The sequence below is a fragment of the Arachis hypogaea genome, chromosome 9, assembly GCF_003086295.3.
Source record: "Arachis hypogaea cultivar Tifrunner chromosome 9, arahy.Tifrunner.gnm2.J5K5, whole genome shotgun sequence".
NCBI lineage: Eukaryota > Viridiplantae > Streptophyta > Magnoliopsida > Fabales > Fabaceae > Arachis > Arachis hypogaea.
In genome coordinates this window covers 24,182,396-24,202,886 of record NC_092044.1, presented here as the reverse complement: position 1 = coordinate 24,202,886, position 20,491 = coordinate 24,182,396, and the positions used below count along the sequence as shown (strand labels likewise).

General features: G+C 36.5%; 1 pseudogene; it reads left to right on the top strand.

Moving 5' to 3' along the window:
- The first annotated feature begins 7,271 nt into the window (after window positions 1–7,271).
- Window positions 7,272–11,725, top strand: LOC112710713 (26S proteasome non-ATPase regulatory subunit 4 homolog; annotated as a pseudogene).
- The last annotated feature ends 8,766 nt before the right edge of the window (window positions 11,726–20,491 follow it).

Here is a 20,491-nt window from a genome sequence, read left to right as displayed (position 1 = left end):
GAAGCTCACCATAATTAACCCGGGCTGTTTCCAAATCCTCCCGAAGATGCATCAATTCCCTATAAGCCGAGACATAGCTGTCCTTATGTTTCAACGCCATGTCTTCGGCCAGCTTCAAAGAAGCAGCAAGGGCAATAGAGCTGGCCTTCTCACTCTCCAACTCCCTCTCCACCTTCGCTAACTTCACCTCCAACTCCTCCTTCAAACCCTTGATTCGATCAAATTCCGACTTGGCCTCTTCCATAAAGGATTTTGTGGCATGAATCGGAATCCTCTGAATTGTTCGGAATATAGCGGCACCCATATGAGCCATCTTCACACTATTTTTAGTAATAAAATCCAAATGCCGAAGAAGAGACACGTCGTCCAAAGAAAGCCCACCATAGGGGGCAATTTGCTGGTCAACAAACTCAATGGCATCAAAGTCTAGGGCATCCAAGTTAAAGGGCTCGGATGTTTTTTGCTTTTTCAAAGGTGGGGCACCAGAAGCAGTAGCAGAAGTTTGAGGAGGATCGACCTGATGAAACTGGGGAGTAGGAATTACTTTCCTCGGCCCAAGGGAACTCGGCACAGGAGGCTTCAGGGGGACCTGTGAAGATCCCTCGCCGGCCACCTTGGCCGAGATGTTCAGAGCAGCAGTTGCCTTCTTTGCCCTTTTGAAGGCCTTCATAGAGTCATTATTCTTTGACATCTCTACAAAACACAAAAATAGCCACGACAAAGAGTTACAAAAGAGGAAGAAAAAGGAAATAAGTACAGAAACAAGTCAGACAAATAGACAAACAAATACCCAAAGCAGTCCGAACCAACGACAGATTAGTCAAAAATCTTTTTGTATCAAGATGAGGTGGTTTCCCCCAGAGATCCTCAAGAACAACTACAAAAGCACGTTCAACATCATCCAGCATCTCCCAGGTATAGCGAGACACTCTTACATCCTTCTGCCACTCTAGAGGGAAGGAGGGCTCGTCATTTTCATCAAGAAAAAAGGGGCGGGCCCCCTCAACAGCTCGAACTCTAAAGAAGTAATTCTTGAAGTCCTTAAAGTACTCATCATACATCGCAAACACTTTATGGCCCTGAGCGGAGCGGAAAAAAACCCAAGAAGCTTTCTTTTTTGAAGAACCGCCAGGCTTGGCAAAAACAAACAAGTAAAGAAACAGAGTCTGGGAAGGTATTACATCTAGTTCACGGCAGAGAAGTTGAAAAATTTTAATAAAACCCCAAGAATTGGGGTGAAGCTGGGATGGAGCAATATTACACGACCACAATAGGTCGGTTTCAAAACCAGTAAAAGGAAAAGTAACATTCAACTGGCTGAAAAAGTATTCATAGGCATAGAAGAAGGGACGCTCCCTCTCAATGGAAGTCGGAAAGCAAACCCTCTCATCAGAATCAGGAGCAACAAGCTCGTAATCCCCCTCGCGAGCATTGTTACCACAAATCCTATGACGCTTCCTCAGCTTTGTGCAAAATTCAGCGTCCACAACGGAAACACACAACAAAACAAGGGAGTCCAGCCAATCGGACATCCCCTCGGGAACTCTGGAAGACATCTCTACAATGTTATTGCGAGAAGACATGGGGCCAACTAAATCCTACAAGTAAGAAAAGAAAATGAGGTTACTACAAACATCTCGGACAAAGGGGAAAACAACTCAGTCAATGCTTCTGAGGCAATAAAAAGCAAGAAAAGGAAAACCCCAAGACTTAAACCAAAGTCCCGGGTCATCCTTTGGAGGCAGCAATAATGCAAGGTTTCCAGATCACATCCTTTAGATTCAAAGCAACAAGCATTTTTATCAAAAGAAAAACACAGCAAATCATCACAGAGCCTACCAAACAAAACATTCCCAAAGCAACAAAGCATGGGACCATTAAAGACGCAACCTTTTTTGAAAAAAGATCAGATAGGAAGTAATCTCCAAAAATAAGAAACAGATACATATCTTTTACCAGTATCAAAAGCAACCAGAAAGCAACAGTAAAACCCCAGAAAGCCTCAACAGAAATTCCAAGAAAAACCACGAGAAGGAAGATATGAAAAGCATATCACAGCAACGAGTAAAAGATTGCAAAAGATCCAAACTTTCAAACATGCAAAACCAGAACTTCACCAAAATTAAAGACGAAGCCACGAAGAAGGCGAGAAAAGCTATTACCAACCTGGAAAGAACAAGCGAGCTTCAACAAAAAACCAAAGGAGGAAGACGAAATCTGGGAATACGAACAAGAGCAATGTCGCCGGAAGAAACACAAAGACCCCAAGCTCCAACACCAAATGACGCCGCACCACAAGGAAAATAGAAATGCAAACGAAAAAACAAAGAGTGGAGAGAACTAAGAAAAGAAGTTACGAAAAAAGCAAAAGAAGAGAAACCGTTTTCGGGGTTTCAAAATCCAAAGTAAAAGAGCCTAAAGGAAACGGGGCAATTAATGCTCAAAATTAAAAAGCATTAAACCCTCGCACGTTCCCAAAAAAGCGCCAGTATAAAAGCGCGCGTCTTTTAGAAGAAAACGTTCTACATTCAAAAAAGACTCTACAAAGAAAAGGAATCGACAAAATGCTTGAGTTCGACTTCACTTAAGAAGGACCGAAGTCAAGGACTCGACCTCCAAAGGAAGAACTGAGCTCAAGCAGGGGCACTGTTCATACCCTGGGTCGAGATGACCGACCCGGGATGTTTAGCGACAAGGCGACCGACCTCTTCAGGTCAGGCTATCCGACCTCTTCTCAAAGAGCTCGGCCAAATCAACAGGAAAGCCTAAATAAAGGGCCCAAATAGAGGAACACGACCCAAATCCAGAGGCAATCCCAACCTACAGAGATAAAGGCGGTTCCGTTGAAGATAAGCTGATCTCACCCAAAGATAAGATAATATAAGATAAGATAACTAACTTATCTTATCTAGAAAAGTCACTTCTCACCATTATAAATACACTGGAGCACCCAGGTATAACTCATACTCTGATTCTACTCAATACCTGCTTAATACCGTTGCTAATTTAATCATCGGAGTCCCTTGCAGGTACCCCCCACCCTTCGGGGACACAGAATTAGCACCACCACCAAGTCCAACAAATCAGACACATCAGTTCCGACCGCCGTACACCTGCCGGACACGTCGGCTCCGACCAACACAGAAGATCTCGTCCGAGATCGACCTACAGTTTCAGGTAACCCTCGGAACACCTTCCTTCAAGGAGGAATACAAAAAATTGTTACATTCTACCAAACACGCCAAGCAGAGATCATTAAAGATGCAACCTTTTTTTAAGATCTGACAAAAAGCAAATCTCCAAACAAAGCTTGGAACAGACGCAGATTCTTATTAAGTATCAGGCAGGAAAAAACCACAAGCGACAATAAAACCCTAGAAAGCCTCAACGGAAAAGCCAAAAAGAAAGATAGGAAAAACATGTTACAGTGACAAGCAAATACAAGACCTCGAAAAAATTCAAACTTTCAAACATGCAAAATCAAAGCTTCACCAAAAATTGAAAACGAAGCTACAAGAAAGCCAGTACTTACCTGAAAAAGAACAGCAAGCTTCAAGGAAATTGAAGATGGAGACGAAATCTGGGACGCCCTCTCACAAGCAAAAATGCGAACAAGAGCAATGTCGCAGAAGCACAAACAAAAGAATAGAAAGCAAAGAGAGCAGAGAAAAGAAGTTACAAAAAGGCTAAAGGAGAGAAACCATTTCTGGGTTTTCAAAATTAAAGTAAAGAGCCAAAGGGAAACAGGGCAATTAATGCTCAAATTAAAGAAGGCATTAAACCCTCGCACGTTCCCAAAAAAGCGCCGATATAAAAGCGCGCGTCTTTTTAGAAGAAACGTTCTACATTCAAAGCTGTTACAAAGGAATCGACAAAATGCTCGAGTTCGGCTTCACCAAAGAAAGACCAAAGTCAAGGACTCGATCTCAAAAAGAAGACCGAGCTCAAGCAGGGGCACTATTCATATCCTGGGTCGAGTTGTCCGACCCGGGATGTTCTACAGATAAAGCGACCGACCTCTTCAGGACAAGACAATACAACCTCTTCTCAAAGAGCCCGGCCAAATCGCCAAAGGAGCCCAAAGCAGGCCCAAAATGAAGGAACACAGCCCAATCTAAAGGCAGCCAAAGCCCAGAAAGATAAAGGCGGTTCCCCTAAAGATAAGATGACCTCACTCAAAGATAAAGATAAGATAAGATAAGATAACTATCTTATCTCCAGAAAGGTCACTCCTCACCATTATAAATACACTGGAGCACTCAGGTATAACTCATACTCTGATTCTACTCAATACCTGCTTAATACCCTTGCTAACTTAAGCATCGGAGTCCCTTGCAGGTACCCCCCACCCTCCGGGGACAAAGGATCAGCAGCACTTTCAGTCCCACAAGTCGGACACACCAGCTCCGGCCGCTATACACCTGCCGGACACGTCGGTTCCGACCAACACAGAAGATCTCGACCGAGATCGACCTACAATTTCAGGTAACCCTCGGAACAGATACCAAAGTTTTTTCATTATCAGTCATGCTACACATCCATGTAATTTTCCATCCAAGCTGGCCCAACTCCAAAAAAATCCAATCCGATTAAATGAGTGTTATTCACACGCCCAAACTCTCGAAACATTTTCTCTCCTTCATTATGAAACAACGTTTCTTCTTCAACCTCAAAACCGCCACTGGAGAAGTTCAAATTTCTCTCAAAATTTCTCAAACCTCCATCGTGTTCTCTGTGGAAATTGCTCATACTCCAGAATCGCGTCAAGCTTTCGAAAGGAAGAAGAAAAAACAAAAAAAATAGTAGAGACTCTGCAAGGTATAAGAAAAACTGTCGTTATTATGTTCATTTAATTTCTCTCAAGACACGCGTTTCTCCTAGTTTGATTTAAGGTTTAGTGGATTGAGTTTCTTCTACTAGATCGGCTTATTCTGAATCCATTTTTATTGCGTAGATAGGGCATACGAATAGAAAATGTGTTGTTATTTCCTTTCTGTGATATATTGATCGGTTCATTAGTGTTGGTCATTTTGATTCACTTGATTGTTAGTGTGTTCAGTAGAGTTCTTTTGGAAGCAGAAATATTTTTCTTGCTAATTGAATGTTTATCGTGTTTTATTCAAAACATGAATGGAGTTCGGTTAAGTGGAGTTGGTCATTTTGATTCACCTAATTTTTAGTGTGTTTAGTTGAGTTCTTTTGGATGCAAAAATATTTTTCTTGATGATTGAATGTTTATCACATTTTATTCAGCACGTGAATATTTTCAGTTCAGTGGAGTTGCTCATTTTTATTTACTTGATTGTTAGTGTGTTTAGTTGAGTTCTTGTGTATGGAGAAATGTTTTTATTGATGATTAAATCTTTATCACGTTTTATTCAGCACATGAATGTTGTTCGGTTCAGTGGAGTTGCTTGTTTTGATTTACTTGATTAAAATGTGCATGCTTGTACTTGTCAGTGTATTGAGTGAATTATTGACCAAATTTTTTTGCCCTTACAGCAAAAATGAAGAAGACAATCGTGACAAAGAAGGAAAAGCCGCACTATAACGTACGCATATGTACACATTAAATATATTTATCTCCTTTCATTCGAATAAAGTCTATTTTGTAATGAAATTGTAAAAAAAAAGATAAAAAATGGTGAATTTCTTATGCAACTGTTATGATTGATGCAACCTCTTTGCTCTCTGCTATAGCTAGATCTGTGAGATGTGTTGTTGAGCTAATGAAATTCAAAAGGGATTGTACAATATTTGCATATTATTAATATTAGCAACGACTGCATAAGTTTGAGGATTTTATTTTTAGTGGCTTTAACATGCATATGTTTGTTTTGTGTCTCTACTTTATAATTTTATCTCTATTGTAATTAGTTTATATTCAGCTTTCACTGTACTTACTGCTTAACGCCTTATTAGTTCATCCACAACACACCTGGTCTTCAGAATGAACCGAACATGTTATTAAGGTGAAATAATTATATAGTACTAAGTGAATGGAACATTATCCATTATATAAAATCAAATTCAAAACATCTTTCTGCATAATGAACCGAACACGTTATTAAACTGAATCAACTGTATAGTACTAAATGAATAGAACACACTACTAGAAAATTAGTTATTACAGACGGATATTTCCGACGGATTTTATCCCACAGAAATACAGACGGAATTTCAGAGGGATTTTTTGTCGGAAAACAAAAAAAATGAATTAGCATAAATTACAGACGGAAAACAAAATCCGTCGATAATTCCGTCGGTAAAATTAATTTTTTTCGTGGGAAATGGTTACAGACGAATTTTCCGTCTGTAATTAAATAGACAAAATGCTTCATTTTATTAAATTATTACAGACGGAAAATCCGTCTGTAATTTAAAATTTTCCGTCGGAAAATTTTAATTTAAACCTAATTTCATCCCAAGCCTATCGAACTCCTTTCACGCACACAAAACTATATTTCTTCTTTTTCTTCCTTCCTTCTCTCTTTCTCTCTCTTCTTTCACACCCTAGAACCCTAACTAACCACAATTTCTCCAGAAATGGTGTTTCACCATTGCAGAAAACTCTTGCCAGAAATCTGAGTCCCTCTGCCACGTGGAGCAGAATTGTTCTTCAAACTGTGATGATTGCCTCAAAATCTGCATCACCAACCCCAATACTACTATTATTCCCAACCACCGCCACTGCCACCGCCATCGCCACCGATTCCTCCTCTCCCCATAGACGATACATCAGACCATGGAAAAAGCCACGCGCTCTCGCCCTACTTGGTCCTTGCTCTCTCTGTTATCGGAGCTGCTTTCTTCGTTGTTATTTGCTATGCAATCTTTGCGAGGATCTTCAGAAGGAGGAGAAGATCCTTATCGCCACCGTTGAATCTTCGAACACAGGATAATTCGCGTGATGATTTCTTCGTTGATGAGGAGCACGGTCCTGTGGTGGACCACCCGATCTGGTACATCCGTAACCCTATCGAGCTCTGTTAGCTACAATTCTTCTATTCCATCCATACACTCTTTCAACAAGGTTTTTGCTTTTCTTAATTTACTTCTGTATTTATCTTGGTCTTGCTTGTTTAGGTTTATTAGGACTTATTCTTTTTTCTCATTTGTTCTTTTGTGTGTATGAACTACTTTGCAGATTGATTGTTTTGTATATAGCTTCTGCTTTTGTTTTATTGGTTTCATAGAGCTTCAAATTGGAAGGAGGCTTTACCTCCAGGGATTAAGGGATTCTGAGTCATGGATGTGATGTCGGAAGCTCTTCGAGCTTGTCAAAAAACTTCCATGAGATGGATTCATCATCTGAAGATGAGGATCAGGGAACTCATCAATGTGGTTCTGGCAGTTCCAAAGATAAAATTCCTCTTCCTGGGCGGCTGTGGAGAAGCTTACTATTGCAGGTAAGGTTGTAGTTGTTTGAAATGATGTAGGGTGTATAATGCTTTTGTTTTGTAATTTTTCCTACTTGGGAATAGAAGTAAATAAGTGCTGTGAAAGTTCTATGAAAATGTTTGTAAATAATGTATGTTAACTTGAGTTCTAAAACAACAGTACAATGAGAAAGCTACACAATACCACTATTTCTATCTTCGGCTGGAGATTATGAAAAAATCAACCCATGCTCCGGTTCTTGCAAATTATTCTTTCTGGATTGTGCTTTGGAATAATCTGTTTTGATGATGTTGTCAATGCCTGTAGCACATCAGGTGCAGAGGCTAACTGGGAATCTTCGCATTCTTTACTCTGCACTGGCGAGAGGTCTGATCCCGCTCATAGGGAGGCACTTCTTAAATTCAATAAACATGCTAATGGTAAGATTCTTTCTGTTTGGAAATCAATGATTTTTAACAATCTAAATTTCTTCAGAATATATTATTTTTTTTATGTTCCTGTTTATTTACCATAAGTGAAGTAGAAGTTTCATAAGTGAAGCTAACTACATTGAATTCTCTGGTGTCAAGGCAAGTGATTTCAATGAACCATCTATACACCTGAACTTGTCATTATGATTTTGTTATTATTTTGCTATGTTTACTAGTGTTTCTAATTCTTTATGCTATTTAGAAGCTTGTTTATAACTTGAATATAGTGATATACTGATGTTAGCTTAATGGAATAGATGCACATTTACCTAAAATGTTGTTCACAGTGCACAAATAACTTGAGAATTGGTCATGTCAATTATATTGGTGGAACTATTTAAACATTTTTATCTAGTGGCCATGTCAACTAAAATTGGGACTGTTGATTTCAGGGATGATATAGTGATATGGGCAAGGAAAAAGACTGGTTCGTCTGTTATTAGGATAAATTCGAAAAAGAAGGCAGAGAAATTTCTGACAAAGTATCATACATTTGTTATTATGTCAACTCATTGTTAGTGTTTCCACTTTTCTGGGCTGTGCTAATTTTTGTGTGCAAATATATCAGGGACATGAATATGACGAATTCGTGAGAGCTGCAAAGTTGGATAATAAACCTGAAATATACACTGCATATGGTGAGTCGGCAATTGTTTCAATCCTTATGTTCAATGAGTTTAGGTTTGGTCAATGGCAGTTTTAAATTTTGGTTGGTTTTGACTTTGAAGTTTCAATCTTTCCCCTGTTTCTGAATTTATGTGTGGAACTCAGCAATTAGAATCTTGATCTATGTATTCCACAAGTATGCTTCATGGAAAAATTACGGGGTCAAAACTCGGAATTTGAGTTCAGGTGCGGCTTCTTGTTTTCTTTACGGTTTGGATATATAGCAAGTTGAGCTTTTCGTAGATGGAGCGCTTCAAAAGTTGTTTTTACAGATAGTTATAGCCAAATGACAAAAGCTTTTTACAAAATTTTATCTAATGCTACTTTTTCATGCTTTTTTAACGGCGTTGCTTCCACTATCTGTAGTGTTTTAATGGATTATTTGATGGTTTAATCCCTTAATTAGGATCTGAATTGTGTGACTGTCCACTTCAATTCAGTTCTCTTCTTTGAAAAGGTGTTCCTTTTGGGCTAATAAGAACAATTTCTAATTGACATTAGTTGCATAGAACGAATCTTAATTAATATTTTATCTATATATTTTGAAGATAATTCTATTTTCTACCTTGCGTGTCTTATTCATATAACTTATACTATACTTCATTAATTGCTATAGTATTATTTGTACATCTGAATTGAATTAGGAATTGTATATTGCTACAACATATTTCACTTACAAAACATACAATTCATGCACTAAGTTGATTCATATGCATGACACCTCTCTATGCTAATTAACATCAGTATATATGCAGTGCACATGCAATATATGTATCTATAGCGAGTATACATACATATCTGTGTATATATATATATATATATATATATATATATATATATATATATATATATATCTTTAATCATGAGATTGTGCTTATTTCTGAAGTGCTGACACCTTTGCAGAGCATACTCTTTCGATATAATACCATTGTTTATATTAATGTATATTTGAGTTTGATTTTTCATTTGCTTAATACTTACAATAATATTTATTCTTCAATTTTTTTTATCTTTTTTATTTCTTCCTGAGATATTTAGACTGCAAATTTAAATTTTATTTTCTTGCAATGATATAAACCTTTTGATGAAACTCATTTTCAGATAAAAGCATTGCAACATGAACTTGTATAGAGGGTTGCTTTATTTAAAGGGACCAAGACCAACACTAAGGTTGTAGTGGTATGTTTCTAACATACAATTCTGAGCTTCATTTATTTTTGTACCATAGAAAACGGTGCTCATTCTCTCCTACAAATTTAAATCTATCAAATGTTTCTTTTCTTACACTTGTTATTTAATGGTTCTTGACTTGTTGTAATTTTTCAGCTACTCCTTCCCAAAGAATCCACCAAAAACTAGACAAAAGGATAAAGGGGAGCCTCTAGAAGAATTGTTTGAGATAAAAGGATGGTAGTTTTGTAGTGAATGTCTTTCATGAAATCAAAGCTTGTGGTGAATGTTATTTAATGTTTTGTGGCAGGATAGGGCATTTTGTTCCTTAAATTGACTAATTTCTTTTTGTCACTTGTGCATCATCTTCTATCAGCCAGAGCATCATATACTGAGTTATATTTGTTTATGATTGTAGTATAGAATGAAGTTTGTTTATGAACTATATATTTGAATTGCTGAGATATTTTATCTGGAATTTGCATGCATATTCTTGTTCTTTCCTGTTCTTGTTATGACTTGATTTTGGCTCCTTCTTCTTGTCCTTGTCTGAGCAGGTATGGGGAGACCGAAGGAAGATTTTTCTTCCTGATTTAGGATTAGAAATAGGTGGTGATATGAACCTAGCCGCTGGCATTCAGGTGGCATAATTGGCTCTTAAGCATTGGCAAAATAAGAAGCAGCAGCAAAGGATTATTGTCTTTGCTGGAAGGTACAAAAAATTGTCCCTTTCTGAAATATTTAATTCATTTGTTTGTAGCTATTTTCTCATCTAATTATCTCATTTCATGGTTTCTAAAGTCCTGTCAAGCATGAGAAGAAAGTATTGGAGATGATTAGAAGAAAGTTAAAAAAGAATAATGTTGCACTTGACATTGTCAATTTCGGCGAGGAAGATAAGGGGAAGACAGAGAAGCTGGAAGCACTCCTTGCAGCTGTAAACAATAATGATACCAGCCACATTGTTCATGTTCCAACTGGTACAAATGCTCTTTCTGATGTGCTTATAAGGTTTGTGAATTCAATTTATCTTATTTTATTTCTGTTTCTTACTTTTTAATAAGGATTCCCATTTGATCTAGGACTTCTTTGATATACATGTGAGTTAAGGAATTTGTTTATTATCTGCTCGGCTTCTATCCAATTCTGTTCTGTTTTCTTCCAATCTGATTGAAGTTTGGGGCTTTGGACTCTTGTGCTTTTTCTTTTAATCCTTTCCCCAATTATTTACTAGCTCACCAAATAGACATTGGCTCGTCCTTCATATATTTTCTTTGCCAAACCCAAGTAGCAAAAATGGCATGCTTTAGATGGTTCTCGTGAAATATTTGTCATACTTATTCTGTCATCCTATTTTTTTTGTGTTAGAGGATTCATTGTTGCTCCGACTCTTTTTTAATTCTTTCCTGTAGTACAATAACAAATTTGATTTCTCTATTGAGAAGTAATTTTGTAACCTTGTTTTGTGGCAGCACACCTATTTTTACTGGCAATGGTGAAGGTGGAAGTGGATTTGCAGCTGCTGCAGCAGCAGCTGCAGCTGGTGGTGTATCTGGATTTGAGTTCGGTGTGGATCCAAACTTGGACCCCGAGCTAGCTCTTGCTTTAAGAGTTTCAATGGAAGAAGAGAGAGCCAGGCAGGAAGCAACTACAAAAAAAGCTGCAGAAGAAGCTTCTAAACAAGAGAAGGGTGGTGAGCAGCAAGCCAACTCACAAGATGCAACAATGACTGAGTGTGCTAGTGCATCAGCTTCAGAAGCTGAGACAAAGACAAATGATATGATGGTTGGTGCTATTTGTTCTTTTAGGCAGATTTATTTTTCTATTTCTTCCCCCCATAGGCAGAAGAATTCATGCAAATATGGCTGATGGATGCTGATTCATGTCCATTTTTTGAGAAAGAATTCAGTTAATCTTTCTGTAATATATGTAAAATTGTGTAAAATTTAGTATGTTTGAACAATATATTGAGGATTATAGTTGATAATATACTTTGTTTATGTTTTGAATTATATTAACTTGCTTGTTTATAATATTTTTTTTTAGCTTTATAATACGATGAATTTGTTTATTTTTTGTAATATTATAAATATTTGAACAAATTAGATAAAAATTCATATTAAATTTATATTTATTTTGTATGAAAACAAGTTTATTTTGTAATTGGAAAAATAAAAAAAATATTTTACTTTACTGACGGATTTACAGATGGATTTTCTGTCTGTAATCAGAACGTGGGATAATTTTCCAAAGTTCAAATTACAGACGAAAAATCTGTCGGAAAATCTGTCTGTAATTACAGACGGAAAATCCGTCTGAAAATCTGTTTGTAATTACAGACGGAAAATCCGTCGGAAAATCCGTCTGTAATTACCGACGGAAAATCCGTCGGAAAGTTCATCGTTTTGGGGAAATGGATGGAGAATTTACAGAGGGAAAATCCGTCGGTAACTGGTAAAAATCCGTCGGTAATTTTCCGACGGAAAAAATCCGTCAGTAAATAATTTCCGACGAGGCTTTTACAGAGGGACAAAATCCGTCGATAATTTCGTCGGTAACAAAAAATCCGTCTGTAATATAGACCAAATTTGTCTGTAAATCTGTCTGTATTAAGCCATTTTCTAGTTGTGACATTATCCATTATATGAAATTAAATTCAAAATAGCTTTCTACAGAATGAACCGAACATGTTATTAAGGTGAAACAGTTATATAGTACTAAATGAACGGAACATTATCCATTATATAAAATCAAATTCAAAATAACTTTCTGCATAATGAACCGAAGACGTTATTAAAGTGAATCAACTATATAGTACTAAATGAACGGAACATTATCCATTATATAAAATCAAATTTAAAACACTTGTGTCTACAATTTAGAGATTATCAATTCAATTCAATTCAATTTAGCAATTGCATTCTATTCAATTCGATTCAAAAAATAATCCAAACCTCATCCGCTTAATTCATTTCAGAAGAATAATCCAAATTGCTCTCATTCAACTGATTTAAAGTTGAATCATTCATTGTTTTGATAGAATATTAAAATCTAAAAATGAAGAAGATAACTCCACAAATCAAAAAAGAAAATGAAGAAGAATAGGAAGAAGAAGGACGAGCAGTAGAGAAGAACAACAAGTAGAAGAGAAGAAAAGAGAAGAAGAACAATGAGATTTCAGATCCAAATCGTTAACATTGAAGAATGTTTACGTTGAAGAAGGGGTTTACGTAATTCTGTTACGTTAATAGAAGGGAGAGGGAGACGTACATGTATTTCACGTAACTTGGGGGGAGGGGAGAGGCGCATTAACAAAAAAGTGCTTGGATGACTTGGTTAGGTTTTTTATATGGATGTAGAGCATTATTGTTTCATTATATACCAAATTTCGTGGATACTTGATAAACTGCTACAATAATAAATAATTTGTTAATATCTTTTTGATATTATATCATACTGCCTTGCTTAAAAAGCATTAACCTTAAGAGATATTAACTCTAATAGAATCTTGAAGTAATCACAACTTCAAAACACTTAAAAGAGATACAAAACTCTTTCTTTAATTAGATAATATATGAAAAATCAGAATCTCAATTTCTTAAAGAAAAATATACGATTACAAAAATTAATTTATATCATTCTTATTCATACACCACTTCACATAATTTATTGTAAATGTGTTTAATGATAAACTCATACAAGACTTTTATTTGATGAATAACGGGGTTAAACGTACAATGAAAGAAAACTAAACCAGAACAATCTTAGAAAAACATACTCCTAAAGCATTAGCCCTAAAATAAAGGCAGATACAAGATGGTAAAGAAGAAAAAATATGAACCCCATATGACAAGAAATGACCGAAGATAGCTAGTTTGTCAGCGCAAGAGTTTGCCTCTCTGAATTCATGATAGATCTCCCAAATATTCATCTTCCTACACTTGCCTTTTATTGTAGTGATAAGAGATCTAGCAGAGTGAAAATCTTGCTCCTCTTGGGAACACAGTAAGATGACCACCTTTGAGTCTATTTCAATACTCATGTAATTAATGCCAAGTCCAATGGATAAGTCCAACCCAAAAAGAACTCCCTAAAGCTCTACTAGTATTATCGTGCAAGAACCGATATTCGCACTAAAACCCGCAACAAAATTCCCTTCATGATTTTTCACTACAAGAAAAACGTTGAGTACCATCAGAATCACGGTTGGTATATATCCAATGAAATAAACCTCGTTAGTAACAAATTATCATCGGATTTATGCGTTCGACGGTAATTTACGTCGGATCTAGCGATGGAATATGGGTATTAAGAAAACAAAATCTGTTACAATGTACTGTCAAAAATTTTCTGACGATAATGTTGGCGCCTTAGCATATGGCTTCAGGCCATCTTACTGGTGGATTAATCCAACGGTTTGCCAACGAAAATATATTTTTTAATTTTTTTTTTGGAAAATTAGCTGGGCTATTACCGTCGGTATAGTCTGACGATAGATTTTTTTTTTAGTAATCTTTTTCCGTCCATCTATAATGTACCCTGATAATTAATCATCGAAACAATGCTTTAAACTTGATGTGAAAAATCAAATATACAAATTAAAAATACGAAATGATGGTAGTTGAAATATCTGAAACAATGCTACTTATATCACATTCTTCTCAAAGGTTGGTAAAGAAATACTTATGATAGAACTATATTTATACTAACCCTATTCAGATTCATCATCTTCTTCCTCTAGTTCACCATCCTCCTCTTCCAAGGTAATTTCTTGGTCATTGAACTCATCTTCCTCTTCTTTGTCACCATCGACCCCGTATTTTTCTTGAAGATTGTCGTTCTCTGAGGGTAGTGCGTCGTCATCTATTTCAAGGTCAATGATGTCATCATCCATAGCACCCGATCTAAGAGTGATCAAATCACCGGTATCAACCACCATTTTTGAAGGAGTTGGGTCATTAATCTGGTAAGGTTCCTGACCCTCTATCCTATTATCAAACTCGATGTGGCCTCTTAGCTTAGTCTTAACCACAGCATTTTGAGGTAGAATAAAAGGATCACAGTAACTATATTTCCTAGTTACATTAACTTTAGTGATTCGTAGGCCTTGTGCTTTTGTGTTCCTTGTCGTGAACTTGGATTATACCATTCATATTTAAACACGTACACTTTGTACGTAGTGTGACAGAAATACTCTAATTGAATTATATTGTGTAACACAATAAACCAATTAGAATTACCACCACCTGAATCCCCATGAACCCAAACTCTGGGTGTTATTTATTTTCTTTTTAATCGACCACTATAAAGAATGGAACCGATATCAATTAACATTATATATGGGGTAGCTAGGACCCTTATTCATCGGGCCCCAACTAGTTCTAAATCTGTTGTGTCAGTCAGATTCACGATGACAAATTCTTTAAACTAATATCGAAAATTCTTCAATGAGGTATCCGGATTTGCCTCTTGGAATAACCTATATGATAGAATAGGATAAAGAAATTTTGATTAGATTAAGAAGTTAGTATCTTACTGATTGTAATATTTATGAAGACTTAAAAAAATCACATGAGGTAGGATAAAACTCGGTCACAGTTAAGCAACACATGCAAATGTGCAACATTGATTTCTTTCTACTCTAACGAGTAGTCATTGCCCGCACCCATTGCATCTCCTTCCGGAGCAAAGATTAGATATGTTGTTTCACTTGATAAGGATTCTCCCCTCTCACCATTTCCAACTCTTGTTCTACGTGACTCAACATGAAACTGGAAATAGAATGAGCAAAATACGGATGCTTTCTTAGCTAGGAATGCTTTGCAGATGCTACCCTCAATCCGAGCTCTGTTCTTCACTATGCACTTGAATAAACCAATCATCCTGTCAAATAGGTACATACACCTAAATTAGACCGGCCCACATAGTATTGCTTCGTACACTAGGTGGATTGCCAAGTGTTCCATGACATTAAAAAAGGATAGAGGGAATATCCTCTCTAGCTTACAAAGTTTGATGGGAATGTTCTTTTCCATGACTATGAAATCATTAATGCTAAGTTTTGTAGCATATAACTCCTTAAAGAACTCATTTATTTCTATGAGGAGTTTCCAAATATTGGAAGTTCTTTGAATGCGAAAAGAAGCAAAGACTCTACGAAGACATGATAATCATGACTCTTCAATCCAGCAAGCCTACCCTGTGAGACATTTACATACCTGCTTAAATTAGAGGCATAACTAAAAGAAAACATTAATCTTCTAATCCATTTACAAACGTTTTATCTCTGGTCCTTTGATAGAGAGAACACCGCCTTTGGTTTAGTACACCACCCGTTCTCAAGTCTCTTTAAGTTCAGATCTAGCCACCTGCAAATTTCCACCAAGTTTATCATAGCCTTTTCATTATTCTTTGTTCGCTCATTGTCCGTTACTGTATGCATGATATTATCAAACACATTTTTTTCAGTGTGCATCACTTCAAGACAATGTCGAACTAAGTTATCTTTCCAATAAGGCAATTCCTAAAATATACTCTGTTTAGTCCAATTATGCTCCCTGCCATATCCAGGAGGTCTTAAACCTTTCCCGTTATCGATAATCCTTGGGATTCTACTGACACGATGCCAAACTTGACTACCACCCAACCTCATGGGTGCCTATTCTTGTTCAGTTTTATTCTTTTTGAACGAGTCATTGTTGTGTCGAAAAAGACGATCCATGTCGAGGAATCTTTGGTGGCAATCAAATCACGAATTCTTACTATCATTCATAAACCAAAATGCCTTTATATCCTCCTTACAAATGGGGCATACCATTCTGTCCTGAGTGGAACAACCTGATAACATCCCATATGCAGGAAAGTTGTTAGTGGTCCACATCAACGCAGCATCCAATTAAAAGTTTGTCTTCGTCAAAATATCATACGTTTCTATACCATTCCATAACTCCTTTAACTCATCCACCAAGGGCTATAAGAAGACATCTGTTTCGGCTTTTGGATTGCTGGGACCAGGAATGATACAGGTTAGGAACATGTACAGGTCTTTCATGAACATTTCAGGACTCGGGCTATAAGGTGTCACCATTATAAGCCAAAAAAGTACGCGTTACCGAGATTGGAATTCATGGCGAACCCATCAGAGCACAAAGCTAGTCTAACAGTCCTAGACTTGCTCGGAAATGTAGGATGAACCCGATCAAAATGCTTTCAAACTTCTCCATGTGATAGGTACGTCATGATTCCATCATCTCTCTTGTTGTTACTATGCCAAGTCATGTGAGGAGTCAAACTCATCGATGCATACAATCGTTTTAGCTTAGAGATTAAAGGCAAGTAGTGCATCTGTTTCATTGGAACTCTCTTAGTTAGTGTTTACCAATCTGTTTTCACTCGACTTGAAACCTTGGTGATTCACAAAATCTGAATTCAGTTAAGTCTGCATCTCTCTTGTAATACAGCATACAACCATGCAAACAACAATTAATTTTTACCGAATTTAGACCCAATTTTGAAAATAACTTCTTTGCTTTGTAGTGGTTTTGGTGATTTCTGTGGTCTCGATAAGTACCAATTTATTGCAAAGGGTGACCCACTTATCAAAAGACTCTTGTATGATTGGACTCAGACTTAATACTCATCATTCTAGCACATGCAGACAACTTTGAATGAACGCACTCCTCGAACAAAGGTTTCACAACAGATTCTAACATATGATAAAATTTCTTTGTCTCCGGATTTGGCTCTTGTTCAGCCTCTTCCGATTCTGTAATACATGTTGCATCAAACACCATTTTATTGTATCTCCCTTGGTTAACCTCCCAATTTATTTCTTTTATATTTAGTTCTCTCACCACTCAAATCCTTGTTGATCGACCATTGGACATATTCAAATTCGAGGCAAACTGGTTGATTCCCTGCTCGTCCACTTCTCCATGTTCCGTCCACATCCAATGCTCATCCTTGAACCTATTATAGTAGAGGTGAAGCATTATGTCTGTAGGTCCTAACCACCTAATCAGTCGACACTTATGACACAGACACCTAGATACCCCTTCAGACCTAAACGGTTCCATCCTGATGACATGCGCAACAAACGCAAATCCCCTAAAAGAATTCAGGTTTAAACCCCCCCTCCGCATCCACCATTATCCCTATCATACATCCATAGATGATGACTTAGAATCATATTGCAACACACACCCTAGAATTCAACCAACAACACAACTTATTAAAATTTTTAAATGGCAGAGTGTACCCTATAATTAGAATCTCTCGCTAAATATAATTATCATTTTCTGGCAAACCAAACATATTTTAAATAATTTAAATAAATTCAGCAGAACTTCTCCTTAATTTAGAGACATCCATCAAATAAATATAACAGTTTTCACAGAGAAAACAGCTGCAAACATAAATTATAACATACACGCATTCAAAAAAAACATTAAATCTTAACCGTTCTAGTGCGCAACCCCTTATAACTCCACAATTTTTTAGCAAATAAGGGTTTTTAGAAGGCGCCACTACGTAACCTTCTCCCACTTCTGTCCTAAAATTCTATCCTAGGAAAAGTAAGTCCAACATACAATTTAAACAATTCATTATATTCAGAGATAGAAAACCAACCTGGAATATTACTGCACAAACAACAAAAAAGCAATCACCAACTAATCTAAAAAAATAGCACTGTCCTAATAAAAAGGACAACGTATTAAATTCATAAGAAGAAACTAATTCAAAAACTAATTTACAAGAGTAAGTAAAACTCATTATTCCAATTAATTAAAACCTAATTCTAATTTCACCAAACTAACAAGAGGCATGATAAAAATAAGTGACATAAGGTTGATGCAATTAAAAGAAATTTATTCACTAAATTCAACTAAAACTTTTCAATAACTCAAGCACTCTTAATCTCACCTTACTTAACCTACTCTAACATTATTTAATTTTTACTTACATTAAATTAACACAACAATTCCTAATCACACAATTCATTAAACAAATTTAACTACTGGTTTAACAAAAACCCTAACAAAATGCTGAACTCACAAATTAATATGAAAAAATAAAACAACCCTACCAACAATAAATCTGATGATAGTGGTTGTAAGGTCTCTTTAACGCGGTGGTGACAGAGGCGGCAGTGATGGTGATGTGAACAATAACCACAGCAGAGGATGTGGTAACAATGACGACGTGCTTCCGGGGACGGTGACGGTGACAACTTTGACGGAGAGGGAGAGAGAAGACAAGAAGAGAAAGAGAGACAGAGAGAGACAGAGAGAGAGAGAGAGAGAGAGAGAGAGAAGAGAGACAATGTTCGCACAACTGAGGGGTAATGTTTCACATTTGAATTTTACCCCAATTTTACTGTAAAATTTATTGGCAAATTAATCCGAGGTGATACCGGTAAAATATATTGATGAAAAATCCGATGGTAACATTGGCGCTCATGAATTATGTTTTCAAGCCAATAATGACTATTGCCTTTAGCAACGGAAAATCTGTTCCGATGGTAATCTTTTATGGCGACGAATTTCTCCTCCTTTTCATCAAAAAATCTGACAGTAAATCTGTCAGTATAATTCGACACTAAATTCGATGATAATTCCAATGGTACTGAACATTTTTCGTATAGTGTCTTATTATTTCGCCATAGTTGATGCGTGAGCATCTTCTCTGTCTTTTCCTAGTGAATTTGCATTCAAATTGTTGAGTTAAATTAAGATTTAATTACCTTTAGCCACTATAAATGCTACTTTGAGTTGTTTGAAATTTCTATTTATTTCTGGTAGCATTCAGATGGATTTGATGGAGTTTTGTGGCAGAAAGGGAAGAAAATGAATGATGCTGTCAACCCCGACCTCCTTGCACTCAAATAGAAATAACTTGAGCTATAGAAGCTCAATTAACGTGATTCTAGCGACATTTGAAAGCTAACTTCTAGCGCTTTCCAACGATATATAATAGTATACCCTTTTCTTCCATTTGATTCGGCCTCCTCCACGCTGAACTTGAGGACTTCCAAGTTCAGCGTGGACTCAAAGGAAAACCAACGAAGAAGCCACTGCCTCCTCCACCCTGAACTTGGAAATTCCCAAGTTCAGCGTGGTCCACGCTGAGCTTGGGAATTTCCAAGTTCAGCGTGGACCTTAATGAATCAAGTGGTCCCCATGTACGTCCATAGGCTGCACGCAGAATTTATTTAATTTTTTATTAAACTTTTATTTTATTTATAATTAGAAAAGATATTATTTAGTTTAAAAAATATATTTTACATTAATTAGGATTAGATATAAAAGGGAAAAGAATCAGCCCTTCGTACTCTCTTCTCTTCTACCTCATTCCGCAATTTACAGTTTTACGAATCCTAGTTTTTCTCTCTGAACTATGAGCAACTAAATCTCCACTGTTAAGGTTAAGAGCTCTGTCTATTGTATGGATTGATACCATTAATTTTCTATTTTAATTCATATACTAATTTATAATTCAAGAATTGTTTTCGTTCTTTATCTTATGAATTTGGGTAGAACGGAAGTATGACCCTTGTTCTAATTGAGTTCTTGTATAACTTGGAAAAAGCTTTTTACTTGAACAACATCTTGAAAACATATTCTCCTAAATTTCTAATTATCTGGACTTAACGGGATACGTGACATATAATCCTCTTATATTTGGGTAATTAGGATTTTTGTGGTATATAAACTAGAATTGTACTTCACCCTCTAATTGGAATTAAGTGACCAAGGAATTGGCGGTTGATGAATTTTAGAGGAGAC